The following is a 16677-nucleotide window of genomic DNA, read 5'->3' on the forward strand; positions in this document are numbered from 1 at the left end:
AGCGCAGCGGCGGCGGATGGCGTCCGTGCCAGCGGCGCAGACGGCGGTGACGACGGACGCCACCGCTGCGCATGCTCTTAATCCATTATATGGCCTAGTTAAATAACTTAAAATTGGTATTCATTTTACTATTTTTATATTTTGGTGTGTATCTAAGTTTGTATAAGCATTATATAACATTTGGACGAATTTTTTTTGTCCACTGGCAAAGTTGAAGCACCGAAAAGAAATTGACGTTGAAAAAGAATTTGGGTTTTATAGTAGTAGTATAGTTTTTTGTTACCTTGTTTATTGGTTTACTTATTGATTATTAATTTGGTTATTAGAATTGAACAAGATATGTAATTTATAGTATATATCTGTTAATCTAAAAACGAAATTATTTTTATTTATACTCCATATTTTTATTAACCTATATTTATATTGTATTGAGACGACGTGGGATTATATTTTAGTTGATAGCAGTGAGCAGTATCAAGTATGAATTGCTTTTTTGTTATTAATAAAATGAATAGTGTAGTGCATTAATTATGATGAATTAGGCCAGCGATGTCACTATATCATCCCTTAACCGTCCCTTAAAACACTATTTGTGGCCCCCATTGTACCTTTTTACTCCATCCCTTAACTAAGGGACGGAACCTGCAACCCTCCGTCCCTTAACCGTCCCTTAAATTACTATTCATTCAATTTCATTTTTTTATTTTTTTCCCACCAAATTCAATTAATAAAAACACACTTCATTAAAAACAAAATAACATTACAACATAAAATTCGTAAAAAATTAAAAAAAACATAATTAAAAATCCTAAAAAATTAAAAATACATAATTTAATTTCCTCCACCAAAGTTTGACCAAATGTGCTCCATGAGATCATCTTGGAGTTGGGCGTGGGCGGAAGAGTCACGTGTCCTTGCTCGAATAGACAACTGTTCTTGTATAGACGGATGCACTCCACTTCGAGGCGGACTACTGGCGGTTGAGCTTCTGGTGGCTTCGGGGTCGAACCAATTTCCCGCTTCGGGTCCTTCGTCTTGGACAATCATGTTGTGCAAGATTATGCACATATACATGATGTCGACCATGTTCTCCATGAATCACGAACGAGCCGGGGCTTTGATAATGTTGAAGCGCGCTTGGAGAACCCCGAACGCCCGCTCCACATCCTTCCAAGCAGCCTCCTGCTTCTGCGCAAAAAGCGCCTGCTTTGCGTTCACAGGCCTAGCGCACGTCTTTACGAAGGTTGGCCACTTCGGTAGATGCCGTCGGCAAGATAGTACCCCATTCTATAGCACCGGTTGTTAGCGGTGAAGTTGATGGCCGGCGCTTTACCATCTAAAACTTCGGCGAAGAGGTCGGATTGTTGGAGCACGTTTATGTCGTTGTTCGAGCCGGGGACCCCGAAGTACGCATGCCAGATCCATAGCCGGCAGTCGGCGACGGCCTCGAGTATAACGGTGGGGTGGGTGCCTTTGTGGCCGCTCGTGTACGAACCCCTCCACGCCACCGGATAATTCTTCCATTGCCAGTGCATGCAGTCGACGCTGCCAAGCATCCTGGGGAAGCCATGCACTTGTTCGTGAAGGCGGAGCAGGAACTGACAATCTGTCGTGCTTGGCTTCCGAAGAAATTCGTCGGTGAAAGCTGCCCGGACGCCTTTGCAGAATTGGAGCAAGCACATTCACTCAGTGCTGTCTCCAACGTGGAGGTATTCGTCGAACACATCTGCCGTTGGTCCAGTCGCAAGCTGACGGATTGTTGCAATACATTTCTGCAGCGTCGTGTGGCTGGGACGGCCGACGGCGTCGAACCTTTCTTGGAAGAACTCTTCCCGGCCCGCCAATGTATTTGCGATGTGGAGAAATAGCGATCGGTGCATGCGGATACGGCGATGGAAGTAGGTATCTCCCCACACCGGATTATCGCAGAAGTAGTCGCAGACCAACCTTGCGGCGGCTTCCTCTCGGTTACAATGGATGTGAGTCCGGGAGCGTCTTTGGGGCGGCGCGGCTTCCTCCGCTTCCCGGCGTCGATCTTCTTCAAGTGATTCTTCCATTATTTGACGCATTTACTCATATGGATCCATAAGATCGATTAAATTTGGGGGAAGAATAAAAGAGTGATGAATTGAGATGAAAATTGGAGAGGAAATGGAGATGATTTGGGAAGAATAGATGTGTAGTTGTGTGTGAAATGAGGATGAATTAAGAGTATTTATACAGTAAAAAAAAATGGAAACGGCTATTAAAAACGGTAACATTACCGTTTTCACAATTAATTTTTTTTTAATTTCGAATTTTAAAAAAATGAATTATTGCGTCAGCGTGAAGAATCCCACTCGCGGCCCGGCGAGTGGGCATCACGCATCGACTGGGAGCTTGCCACGCCGCCTCGGCGCATGGCGAGACGTCACGCGATTGGTCACGGCGGTACGGGCGATCCGGCGGGCTGGGGACGGGACAAGACGCTGCAACGCGTCCCGCCCTGGTTCCGTCACGGCGTAATGGGACACGGGCCACCCGCGTAACGCGTTGCGGGTGGCCTTAAGACGGTGATAATATATAGTGACAGACATATCACAGTTGGAGTGCTCAACAACTGAAATTTTATTACTCCGTATGTGTTTTTTTAGTTTAGAGTGAATTAATTTGATGCACGCACGCATCGCAGTTCTGGAATCACTGCAAAGGATACAGAAAGAAAATGAACCATCACGTCTTACTACATTTAATTTAATGCTTCAATTTCATTTTATTACAGAATATTGAAGCTTCTACTTCATTTAAAGAGTAGGAAAATTATTGTTCATTTACTCACTTATTTACTGATTTGATATGTAGCATATTTATCTGGGGCTAAATCTAATAGGTTTTAAGATAACAATATCTTCTAAATACTACTCTCCCTTGCCTGACAATATATATATGTATATTTTATTATTTTGGTCTATTGGTCATTACACATTTTATTCCTAATTTATTATGTTTGATAAGTGAATATCACCTTCTATTAAGAGTTAAGACTAAATTGATTAGAGATTGGCACAGATCACCCAACCAGTAACATTTTTTACATCTAATTTCTCTTTTTCTCACTTGCAAAATTCATAAAAAAAAAATCAACAAACTACGAATTATTATAAAACAAACCAAAATACAATTGATATACGAAATTAAAAATGCATAATTGATGCTTAAAAGGATGAAAATTACACATCAGTTTCAAACTTTCAATTATTAAAATTTTTTCATATAAGCTTAACCAAGTCATCCAAAGTTTTGTGCGTTTTTTATTGAAAAATTTAGCTTTATTTTTCATATAAGAAACTAGATTTGCAATTCTATCGTAGAGTATATAAATCATTATCTTCTTCTTCTTTTCTCTTTTCTCCTCCAATTTGGCGATTATTCCGCTCTTCTTTGTTCACATACATCTGTAACATTTCGTAGCTTGCAATTAGTTTGATTGCTCCCGACAATTATATTCATACTAACAAAACACTACACAATCATTAGTGCTATGTCTTCTTGCGCTCACTCCAACCATAGGTAGTGTTTGAAGAATTCATATTGGTTTGCGGCTTATCTTGAAATAAGTTTTACAAGATAGTTTTGAAATTAACTTTGATACTCGCCCACATTTGAAAAAATTATCAAAATTGGAGAAATAATCATGGGATGAATTGAAAATTTTTTAGTTAAAGAATAAATTATTCTATCATCCATAATAAACCAAAAAGAGATACAAAATAAATAAGAGATTAAGAAAAGATGAGATTTTGTTTACAAAAGTAGAACATATTTTGTCTAACAATCCAACCTCATTTAACTAACATTCTATAGTTTGGTAGGTTAGTGAAATTATTCTAAGAAAAATTATCAACTATGTAAAAATATCTTAATTGAATGTGATAAATAATCTATTAGAATGTTTAGTAGGTTCTAGAAAAACATCAGTTTTATTTTTACGTTTATTTGATAGAGTATTTGTGTAAGAAAATAGGTTTGTCACATTTTGAAATTGGTGCAGAAAAATAGTCAGACCACGAAAACCAGAAAAAAATTTCTGCAAAATTGGAGTTTATTTTCTTGGGCTTCGTAGGGCCAGCCCTTAATCATGGGCTTTGAAAAAAAAAAACTTATGCCACCAAATAATAAAAATGTAGATTAAATAAGCTAATCTAGAATTGTTATAGCCACCACCCAACTATGCCTTAAATTAATAATATGCACAATTTATATTTTACTAAATTTGGACACTTTTATTTCTTCACATTTTGTACAATTTGTGTTAAATCAAAGTGGATACATATTGCCAAACAAAGGGAGTAGATAGTAAATGGAGGAGATGTTATCTTATATACTACAATTAACAATATAAAATAATTTCACAATAACAAAACACATAGAAGCTGCGCAAATTCATATCTTATTTCTAAAAGATGAACTACTGTAGCATGTACGGAAAGAATTAAATTACTAGCATTTATATTTGCTTGGCACTTGAATTGGGCCATCCATTGCCCGAGACAATGATCTTGGGCTGGACCTGAAGCTTGGGTGAGTAATTGAGACATAGAGTAACAAAGCCCACTAACTTAAGCATATTTGAAGGGCCATGACTATGCTTGTGTTCTTAACATTTCCCTAGTTTCAAGTTAATTTAAGTAAACCATAAGTCCATAATTATAAAATAATAATGTGTATATATAGTATAGTAGTTGATAACCCAACTTTTTTGCTTTGTTGACAAGGTCTCAGTTTAAAGTCCCAGAGAAAGTTTATGAATTATATGAGATTTAATTTGTTTTAGTTTGTTTCAAGATTTTATATATTAGTCCTCATTACTTTTCCTAAGTTGTTTTACAACGACAATGACCAAAACAGAAGCAAATTACTAGACTTGCATATTGTCAAAATTGATTGAACTTTTAAAAAAGGATAACTTTGTATTCAACGTACAAGTTGTTGAATTTTCATTCAACTTATTTCAACTCCTCCAATAAATATTTGTTCCAACTCAAGAAAACATCTTATCAAATCCAATGATTTCCAATAATGAACTAATAAAACTAGAAAACCTAAAATAAATTTTTTTAAAAAAATCAATCAAACTTCAATCCTAGGCTCAAACGAAAAAGCAGACACAAATTCCCTCCGCCCGCCTTCCACGGTGCATTCCGGCAGCTCCTCCCACTCATTCTCCCCCAAATCACACATCACATACCTACTGTTATGAAACTGATTCTGAAACTAAGAATTGAAGAACTTTGATTTGAGAGAAAAATGGAAATCTTATTGATTCACTCTTGAATCGAGCTGTATACCACAATGAGAAAGAATGAATGAAAACTAACTAACAACCTTTATATTGAATTTAACGGCTAGTACAATCAACGGCCAAGATTAGAACTAACTAATCCTAAAGAGATCTGACGGCTGCTGAACCTCGACGGCTTCTTCATTCCATTTCCAGCTCGTGAGCTCAATCAAGCTCAGTTACTCGACGATCAATCACACATACAACAATCCTCCACCTTGATTGATCAAAGCTTGCTCAGACTTCAGCCTGCAAACACTCATCAACTTCTTGCATAGATCAAACTTTTCTCTCGGTAGAGGCTTTGTTAACATATCGACGGGATTGTCATTCGTGTGCACCTTGAACACCCTCACATTTCCTTTCTCTATCCCTTCTCTGATGAAGTGTAAACGGACATCTATATGTTTACTCCTTTAATGATATACCTTGTGTTTTGCCAAGTAGCTTTTGTTATCACAGCCGATTGAGATAGCATCCACTTCACAACCAAAATCTCCAGCAATCCCCTTTATCCAGTAGCTTTCCTTCACCGCTGCAGTCAGCGCCATGAATTCAGCTTCAGTAGTCGACAAAGCTACTACACTTTGGAGACTTGATTTCCAGCTAATAGATGCTCTAAACATAGTGAAGATGTACCCGGATTGTGACCTTCTATTATCAAGATTCCCTGCAAAGTCAGAGTCACAAAAGCCAACTATAACATCTCCCTTATATTCATCATCTCCTCTGAACAGAATGCTAAAGTCCCCAGCTCCCTTCAAGTATCTCATCAGCCATTTCAATGCACACCAATGCTCCCTTCCATGATTGGACATGTATCTACTGGTCACACTTACAGCTTGAGCCACATTCGGCCTCGTCGAGATCATAGCATACATTATTCCTCCAATGATGTTAGCATATGGTAATTTTTGCATTTCTGCAGCTTCAGCTTCTGTTTTATGCCTCTAATCTTTAGATAGCTTGAAGTGCTGGGCTAGTGGAGTTGCTCCTTCCTTAACATTGCTCATGTTGAACCTCTGTAGCAATCTTGATACATAATCATGTTGTGAGAGCCATATCAACTTCCTTCTTCTGTCTCTGATCAAGTTCATGCCCAGAATCCTCTTGGCTGGGCCAAGATCTTTCATCTCAAAAGCAGCCTTCAAGTCATCTTTTACTGATTTGATTTCATCTTTGCAAGATCCTGCCAGCAGCATATCGTCCACATACAACAAGAGATAGGCAACAGAAACACCATCTCTCCTCTTGATATACACACACTCATCATAGAGTAACTTCACAAAACCACAGCTCAGCACATGATCATCAAAACGCCTATGCCACTGTCTACTTGCTTGCTTCAGCCCATAAAGGCTTCTTTTGAGTAAACAAACCTTTCCTTCTTCTCCTGGATTGACAAACCCCTCGGGCTGTGTCATATATATAGTTTCCTCCAGCTCACCATGTAGGAAGGCCGTTTTAACATGTAGTTGCTCTAGCTCCCAATCCCTCTTGGCAACCACAGTAAGCAAGCAGTATCCTTATGGAAGTGTGTTTCACAACGGGACTGAATACTTCATTGAAATCTACCCCATGCTCTTGAGTAAATCCTCTAGTAACTAACCTTGCTTTGAATCTGATATGCTCTCCATCAACTGACTCTATTTTCTTCTTAAAGATCCATCTACAACTCACAATCTTTCTGCCTGGGACCTTCTCAACCAGTATCCAAGTTCCATTTTTAAGGAGAGACTCTATCTCCTCTATCATAGCAAGCATCCATCTGTCTGCTTCCTTGCTCTCAATAGCTTCTCTGTAGTTGGCTGGCTCAGAATACTCCACCTCCTCAGCCACACACAGAGCATAAAACAACATCTCAGCATCTGCATATCTTGAAGGTGGTTTGACATTTTGCTTTCTTAGTCTATCTCTAGTAAGCTGATAGTTTTCTAGATTCTCTGGTTCTTCAACCTGCTAATCTGTGTTGGTACTTCCTGAACTTTGAGCAGAAACAGGATCAGCATCATCAGCCCCCACACCCTCAGTCTCCACCTCAAACTCAGCAATCTTATTAGTCTGATCAGTCTTTGGAGACTCTTTAAGAAATGGCATCTGCTCCTCCCAGAAAACCACATCTCTGGAGATCACAATCTTGGAATTCTCAGGTTCTATACACCATAACCTGTAACCCTTTACCCCAGATTGATACCCAAGCATCACACATCTCTGAGCTCTTGCTTCCAATTTCCCTTGCTTGATGTGAGCAAAAGCTTTGCAGCCAAAAACTCTCAGTCCAGAGTAATCTCCATGAGCTCCATACCACCTAAAATCCAATGTATCACCATTGATGCTTGAAGATGGACATTTATTCATCATTTTCACAGCTGTAGAGGCAGCCTCTTCCCAGAACTTCATTCCCATGCCCGCTGACAGAAGCATGCACCTCACACTTTCAATGATAGTTCTATTGGCCCTCCCCGCCACACCATTTTGCTGAGGGTTGAGTGGGACTGTTCTGTGCCTTTTTATCCCTTTGCTCCTACAAAACTCATCAAACTCCCTTGACAGATACTCCAAGCCATTATCAGTGCGCAGACACTTCAGCACTGCCCCTTTCTCAAGCTCAATTTTAGTGCACCAGTCTCAGAATTTACTAAATGCTTGTGACTTCTCCTTCAGTATATAAATCCAGATCTTTCTTGAGTAATCATCTATGATACTCATATAGTATCTGCCACCACCTATAGAATTAACCTGGGCAGGTCCCCACAAATCAGAGTGGGCATAGTCCAACGGCTTGGCTGATGTGTGTTTGCCCTTTGGATAGGTGAGCTTTTTAGATTTCCCAAGCATACACTGCTCACATTTGAGATGCTCCACCTCCAGCTGACCCTTCATGACCCCAGATTTCACTAATTCTCTGATACTCCTCTCAGCTGGATGGCCCAATCTTTTATGCAATAACTCCAAGCCCTCAGACACTGAGTTGATTTCTGCCTTGAGTGGCACCTGGACCTCAGCTAGCAGGTAATATAGGCTAGCTATTCTCTCTGCACGCATCACTATCTTGCTGTTTTTAGACACCACCATCTTCCCTCCAGCAGAAGAGAATACACAGCCCTTTCTTTCAAGAAGGCCAAGAGAAATCAGATACTTGAGGTATATATCTTACCTCTGTCAAGACTCTAATACAACCATCCTGCATCTTCAGCCTTATGGTGCCAATTCCTTTCACATAGCACACCTGGTTGTTTCCAAGAATGACTGTTCCTGAGTGCTCCACCAGCTCCTCAAACCACATCAGATTAGAGCTAATGTGAAAACTACAGCCCGAATCCATTATCCAAGATCCACCTATACCACTATCTGCCACAGTCAAAATTTGATTCTCCTCACCATCTTCCACACAATCAGTTGCATTAACCATTTTCTCCCCAGCCTGTGCTTGCTTCCTTTTCCAAGCATGGCAATCCTTCTTCAAATGACCAAGTTTCTTGCACCAATAGCAAGACCGAGTTTCCCTTTTATCAGCTTGATCAGCCTTAGACATATCCTTATCCTTCTTGAAGGGATTTCTTGAATTTGTGATGCCTCACATTCAGGCTCTCTGCCATAGCAGAGCTGGAACCAGAACCAATTCCCAACCCACTATTATGGAGTTCTTTAGCTCGAATTGCGTTTTGGACCTCCGCAAATGTAATAGCTCTGTCCCTCCCATACAAAATAGCATCACGAAGTTGATCAAAGGATCTAGGAAGAGCATTTAGTAGTAGGATCGCTTTATCCTCATCCCCAATTTTAGCATCAATATTTTCAAGATCATCAATAGCTCTACCAAAATCCTCCAACGGTTTTTCTAACACTCCTTTACCCTCCAAGAACTTATAGGAATACAGTCTTTGCTTCATATATTAACGATTCGCCAATGATTTCGTAAGATAGAGATCCTCTAACCTGGTCAGAATACCCGTAGCGGTCGTCTCCTTTGCCACCTCCTGCAAAACCTTGTCGGCGAGGCACAATATGATCGTGCTATGTGCCTTGGCCTCGATCTCAGCTTGCTTCAACATAGCCTTTTCATCGAGAACCCCATTTTCTTTCTGATCCTTCGGCTTCGTATCCAGAGCTGATGCGAGCCCTTGCTGCGTCAACATCGCATTCATCTTCATTCTCCATAGTCCGAAATCGTTGTTTCCTGTGAATTTCTCGGTCTCCAAACGCGCTGCCATCATCAAGAAATCGCAAGAAACAAAAAAAACTACTTCAATCTTGAGCTCAAAATTTTGGGAAACTGCAATCGGTGGAAGAAATCGCTCGTCGCCTCAATTCCCACAGACGGCGCCAATTTGTTATGAAACTGATTCTGAAATTAAGAATTGAAGAACTTTGATTTGAGAGAAAAATGGAAATCTTATTGAATCACTCTTGAATCGAGCTGTATACCACAATGAGAAAGAATGAATGAAAACTAACTAACTAACAACCTTTATATTGAATTTAACGGCTAGTACAATTAACGGCCAAGATTAGAACTAACTAATCCTAAGGAGATCCGACGGTTGCTGAACCTCGACGGCTTCTTCACTCTATTTCCAGCTCGTGAGCTCAATCAAGCTCAGTAACTCGACGATCAATCACACATACAACACCTACAAATCTCCCCAGAATTCACACACACCAACACCTTCCCGTAGCCGCCGCCCGCACAGTTCACATCCGCCTTCTTCCCATACAATCCGTGAGACATCCACGGTTGCATCGCCGCCCTCTGCTCCCAACACTGTTGGGTTACAAACCTATCCCACATCGGATGAGTGATGGAAGTTGGAAGGTGTATATAATTCCTGTCCAACCCCAATTAGTTTGAGGCCTTTTGGGAGTGACCCAAAAACAAATCCGTGCGGGTTTGACCCAAAGCGGACAATATCAAACTAATGTTGCAGTTGACGATCCTAACAAGTGGTATCAGAGCCCAGGTGGATATGGGTTGTGCCTGGATGAGCCCCGGTTAGGGTCGGGCCCTAAAGGACTCGGGTTAGAGTCGGGCCCAGGATGACCCAGGGGCCAGGGTTGGAACGACCCATTTTTTTATCGACTGCATTCCCGATGTGGTCTCGGTTTGATGGGACGTTTGTTGGGTTACAAACCTATCCCACATCGGATGAGTGAGGGAAGTTGGAAGGTGTATATAATTCCTGTCCAACCCCAATTAGTTTGAGGCCTTTTGGGAGTGACCCAAAAATAAATCCGTGTGGGCTTAACCCAAAGCGGATAATATCAAACTAATGTTGCAGTCGACAATCCTAACAAACACCTCCCCCCTCATCCCACCCCCACACCCGAAGGCTTGCCGTCTCCAAAAACTCCGACAACAACACCACGCACATCCTTCCTTCGACCTCCACCAGATCGATCGAGTACTTTGACATCGCCGGCAGCAGCCGTGGATACTCAAAGAAGGATTTCCTCATCTCTGGGTCACAGACCTGTATTCTCTGAATCTGAGATTCGGAAGCTCGCCGCAGAGCAGAACGAGCTTGAAAGTTTTCCCTTCCGCCGCCATCGCATCGGCGGCATCGCGGTAGAGGGCGGGGGATCGATGTGGCGGGAGGAGGCGGTGACGGGGTTGGTGACGGTGAAGCCGGCGGTGGCGACGGGGATTTGGTTTAATTTGTTGAGTATTTTCCAATTGAATTCGGCGGAGTCGAAGATGATTGGTAGATTGTGGTTGGTGGAGGGGACCATGAGGAACCAGGAGCGGCGGGAGGGGATTTGGTTGCAGGCGAGTTTGAAAGAGGAGTGGGAGACGGATTTCCATCGCTTGCAGACGGAAGTGAGGCGGAGGAATGAGGAGGTGGGGAGCCATGAGAGGACTCTCTCGAGGAGGTCTTGGTTGAGGTCGTTGAGTGGGAATTCGGATATATCTCTCTTTCTCTTTCTAGAATTGATGAGAGCATCCATTTGTTGAGACTGAATTGGGGATGTGATGGGGAAGGGCGTTAGAAGTGATGACAAAGCCACTGCACGTCAAGTTGATCAAGCCACTGGTCAAGCCGCTGCATACCAAGCCTCTGCTCAAGCCAATGCATATCAAGTTGATCAAGCCACTGCTCAAGCCACTGCATACCAAGTGGATCAAGCTACTGTTCAAGCCACTGCATACCAAGCCGCGGCATGTCAAGTTGATCAAGCTGTTGGTCAAGCTGCTGCCTACAATGCTGAGATTAATCATGGTCGTAGTGATCAAGTTGATCAAGTTGTGGATCATGGTCTCAAGCCACAATCTGGAGACGCGAATGAGACAAAGAGGATTGAAGCACGTGCTGTGCAAGAACATCCAATTATTAACCTCACACAAGCCGAAGCCAAGTACAAGCCAGCTAAGATGGAGGACCACATATGTACTTGGCGCGACGTGGTGTTGAACGGTTTAAAGAGGAAACATGCCTTGCAGAGTTTGTTAAAGTAGATTAGTACAATGTTTAGAGTTTGTTAAAGTAGATTAGTACAATGATCTAGATCATTCAAATAGAGAATATATGTATTGCACCTTGTTACATTCGAACTATGAAAAATGCAGATTTGAGCTCTCTCTCACTAAACATATCTCCAGTATGTGTGTCTCCATAGCTTTCGCAGCTTCTTTTCATGGTATCAGAGCAGGATCTTTTTGATCTTGGCTCTTTGCCATTCTTTTTCTTTTTCTTTCATTACTCAAAAAATGGCAGAAGCCAATGAAACTATTCCAGTGGCAACGCTGCCACCAATCTTTTCTCAGTTGACCCCCATCTCAGTTAAACTGACTGATGGAAATTTTCTTATGTGGCAGCAGCAAGTAGATGTTATTGTGTATGGCCATGGCCTAGAAGGTTTTGTTATAGGAGAAACTGAACCGCCTCCACAGATGATTGTTGATCGAGATGGAGAGTTCATGGTGGTAAATCCTGCGTTCACAACTTGGCAAAGACAAGATAGAAGGGTGGCTGAATGGATGATGTCTTCTTTATCGGAAAATGCTCTAAACTTAGTGGTTGGACTCAGATCTGCCAAAGACATATGGAATGCTCTGGAGACTAATTTTGCAAGCCGCTCAACAGCAAAGGTTATGCAATATCGACAGCGGATGCAAAATTTGAAGAAAGAAGCGATGTCCATGACTGATTATTTGGGAAAGATGAGAACCTATTTTGACTTGCTGAGATCAGTTGGCTGCAGAATCTCAGAGGGAGAATAAGTTCTCCACATCTTAAGAGGTCTTGGACAAGATTATGATCCTACTGTTTGTGTAGTTACTCTCCAGATCAGATCCATGGAGCATTGGAAATGCCAGTGCTTTCTTGCTCAGTTTTGAATCCAGAATGGAAACTACTAGAGCTCAATCAGTGAGTGCAGAAGGTACACAGCCAACACTCAACCTTGTTCAACATCAATCTGGGCAGAAAAAGGACCAGCAAAGCTTCAACAGCAGTAGATTTGGATCTGGACGTGGAAGAGGCTTTGGAGGAAGGAATCAGAGAGGTCTTATGGAAGATGAGGTAACAAGATAGTGTGCCAGCTTTGTGAGAAGCCTGGACATTCTGCAGCCAAGTGTTGGCACAGGTTTGAACAAAACTAGTCCAGAGCCTTTGTCCTAGCGACAAGGAGCTTAGACATTTTTGAATGAGGTGCCGAGTTCGAGCCCTCTTGACATTAGTTGTAATTTCCTCCTATCTATAGTATAGGAGTTAATTTGTAATTTTCTCCCTTATATAGGAGTTAATTTTATTTTGTTTAAAAAGGTTTGAACAGAACTACACACCTCCTCAAGTTCAATTCAGAGGAAGTGCACCACATCAACAGCAACAAGGGTATTTTAATCCCTCGGCACATCTGCTTCAATCAGTTCCAAGATCTCCATCAAGTTCTTACTCTGTAGCTGTTCCATCAGAATTTAATTATGGCACAAGCTATTCCTCAAGCTGGTACCCTGACTCAGGAGCTACCCATCATGTGTCAAATGATCTCAACAACCTCAACATCAATTCAGAGTACACAGGAGGTAAGACACTCTTGCTTGGTAATGGAGATGGTGTTAATATTTCAAATATTGGAGAATGTGTTTTTAAATCTCATTCAGCTAATTCTTCCAGAAAGCTTCATCTTAAAAATCTCTTGCATGTTCCTAACATCACTAAGAATCTCCTCAGTGTTTCCAAATTTGCTCACGACAATTCTGTATTTTTTTAGTTTCACCCAAAATTCTGTTTTGTTAAGGATCTGAGCACCAGGGAAGTTGTGCTCAAAGGAACCCTTGAGAGAGGTCTTTATCACTTGCTAGTAGATCATTCCCCAATCAAGAGAGACACTAGCTCCATTTCTTCTTCCAGTCAAGGATATCCAGCTGTTCACTGAGCTTAGCCAATTCTAAATCTAGCAGCAGCTCTTCCTGTGTACCTAGTCAGGATTTGTCCTTATGGCATAATAGATTAGGTCATCCTACTCTTGATGTAGTAAAGCTTGCTCTAAGTAGTTGTAATATTCCATTCAATGAAATGAAAAATCCTTCGCTTTTCTTATCTTGTTCAGTCTCCAAAGCACATAGGTTACCATATTCCAATTTTGTGTCAGAATATCACTCCCCTCTTGAGCTTGTTCATAGTGATCTATGGGGGCCATCTCCTGTCAGATCCAGAAATGGATACTCTTATTATGTGTCATTTGTTGATCATTTCTTCAGATTCACATGGATTTTCCATCTCAAATCCAAAGGTGACTTAGCTGCTGTCTTCAAACAGTTCAAGGCTTTAGCTGAAAACCTTTTGAGTTCAAAAATTAAAATCCTACAATCTGATTGGGGAGGTGAGTTTCAGGGTCTAGTTCCTTACCTTAAAGAGTGTGGAATCATTCATAGAGTCTCCTGCCCTTACACTCCTCAACAAAACGGCCTAACTGAGAGAAAGCATATGCACATAGTGGAGACTGGCTTAGCTCTCTTGTCTCAATCCTCATTGCCTCAATCCTTTTGGGATGATGCCTTCGTCACAACGGTTCATTTGATTAATCTAATGCCCTCCAAAGTCATCAAAAACTACTCTCCACATGAAAAGCTCTTTCTCAAGAAGCTAGACTATTCTGCCTTAAGGGTCTTTGGTTGCCTTTGCTTTCCTTTCACTAGACCTTACAATAAACACAAATTGCAGTTTAGGTTTGTTAAGTGTACATTCCTGGGGTATAGTCCTTCACACAAGGGGTATAAAGCTCTCTTACCCGATGGGAAAGTCATAGTCACTAGAGACATTATCTTTGATGAGTCATATTTTCTTTTCAACAGCCTTCTCCAAATAAGTCAAACCCTACTGATTCTCGTCCCCCATGTCATCATACTTCACATTTTCCTTTCCAGTCTGTTTCCATCCCTTTCACTAACTCAGTTCCTTCTCCTCCATCATCATTACATAGTCCTTCTCAGCATCCCTCTAACTCAACTTCTGATCATTCTCAACCTATCTTGCATTCCCCTGATCAATCTCATTCTGAGAGTGCACCTACATCTCCAGATGCACCAATTCAGCCTACTCACTCCATGACCACTAGATCTAAATCTGGGATCTTCAAACCTAAACTCTTCACCATTACCACATCTCCGTCCTATCTACCTAAATCTGTTATTGAAGCTTTACTCATTCCTACCTGGAAGAATGCTATGCTGAATGAATTTATTGTTCTTCTAAAAAACAAAACTTGGATTTTAACATCTCTTCCACCAGGCAAGAATCTTATAGGCTGCACCTGGATTTTTAAAATTAAATTTTGTTTATCTGGTGTTGTGGCTAGACGCAAAGCCAGGTTGGTTGCTCAAGGTTTTTCTCAACAACCTGGGTTTGATTTCAATGAAACTTTTAGTCCAATTGTAAAACCTACTACAATTAGACTCATTCTCAGTCTAGCGGTTTCACTTGGTTGGAGTGTTACTCATCTTGATGTGAATAATGCATTCTTGAATGGTGAGTTGAAAGAAGACATTTATATGAAGCAGCCTCTGGGATTTGAGCAGGGTGGACCTCACTTGGTTTGCAAGCTCAACAAACCTTTGTATGGCCTTAAGCAGGCTTCAAGAGCCTGGTTTCTCACAGTACACTCAGTATTGCTGACTCTGGGGTTCACTCAGTCAAAGGCTGGTGCCTCTATGTTTTTCAGACAGAAGGGAGCAGAAATTATATACCTATTGATCTATGTTGATGATATGTTTATTACTGGAAATGCTTCTTCATCCATTCAACAGGTTATTTCTCAGTTAAACAACTCTTTTTCTTTAAAAGATCTTGGGGAGGTGAGCCTATTTCTAGGTGTTGAAGTGGTTAAGACAAGTGATAATGGACTTCATCTTTGTCAGTCTAACTACATCAAAGATCTTTTAAAGAAAGCTAATATGACTGGAGCAAAGGGGTGTCCAACTCCTATGGTGTCCACCTCTGAACTCAGCAAAAACAATGGTGAACCCATATTAGATTCAAGACTTTACAGAAGCATAGTAGGTGATTTATAGTATGCCGCTATTACCCGGCCAGACATCAACTTTGCTGTGAATAAAGTGAGCCAATACATGGCTAATCCACTATATACACATTGGAGGGCAGCAAAAAGGATCTTGAGATATCTATCAGGGACACTTGACTATGGAATTCAAATTAGAAAATCAAATGGAGATATTACAGCCTTTTCTGATTCTGACTGGGCGGCTGACCTTGACGATAGAAGGTCAACTTCAGGGGTGTTTGCTTATCATGGAAGGAATCTGATATCCTGGTGTGTCAAGAAGTAGACTGTAGTTGCAAGGTCAAGTACTGAAGCTGAATATAGGAGTTTGGCTCAAGCGGCGTCAGAGGTGACTTGGTTGACCTCAATGCTTGTAGAATTAAGGATTAAGAAGAAGAGTATTCCAGTTATTTGGGTAGACAATATGAGTGCGATTGCTTTAGCTTCTAACTCAGTCTTACATGCAAGGACTAAGCATATTGAGTTGGATATGCACTTCGTTCGTGACAAGGTTCTAAGCAGGGAGATTGAGTTGAGGCATGTTCCAACCGGGGATCAGATTGCAGATATATTCACTAAACCACTTAGTCATCAATCCTTCGTGAAGCTAAGAAAAAGGTTGGGATTAGTTTCTCTAGCCTCGCTCGGATTGATGGGGCGTGTTAGAAGTGATGACAAAGCCACTGCACATCAAGTTGATCAAGCCACTGGTCAAGCCGCTGCATACCAAGCCTCTGCTCAATCCAATGCATATCAAGTTGATCAAGTCACTGCATACCAAGTGGATCAAGCTACTGTTCAAGCCACTGCGCACCAAGCCGCTGCATGTCAAGTTGATCAAGCTGTTGGTCAAGCTG

Source organism: Salvia splendens, chromosome 19 (assembly GCF_004379255.2).
Source record: "Salvia splendens isolate huo1 chromosome 19, SspV2, whole genome shotgun sequence".
In the NCBI taxonomy this organism is placed as follows: Eukaryota; Viridiplantae; Streptophyta; class Magnoliopsida; order Lamiales; family Lamiaceae; genus Salvia; species Salvia splendens.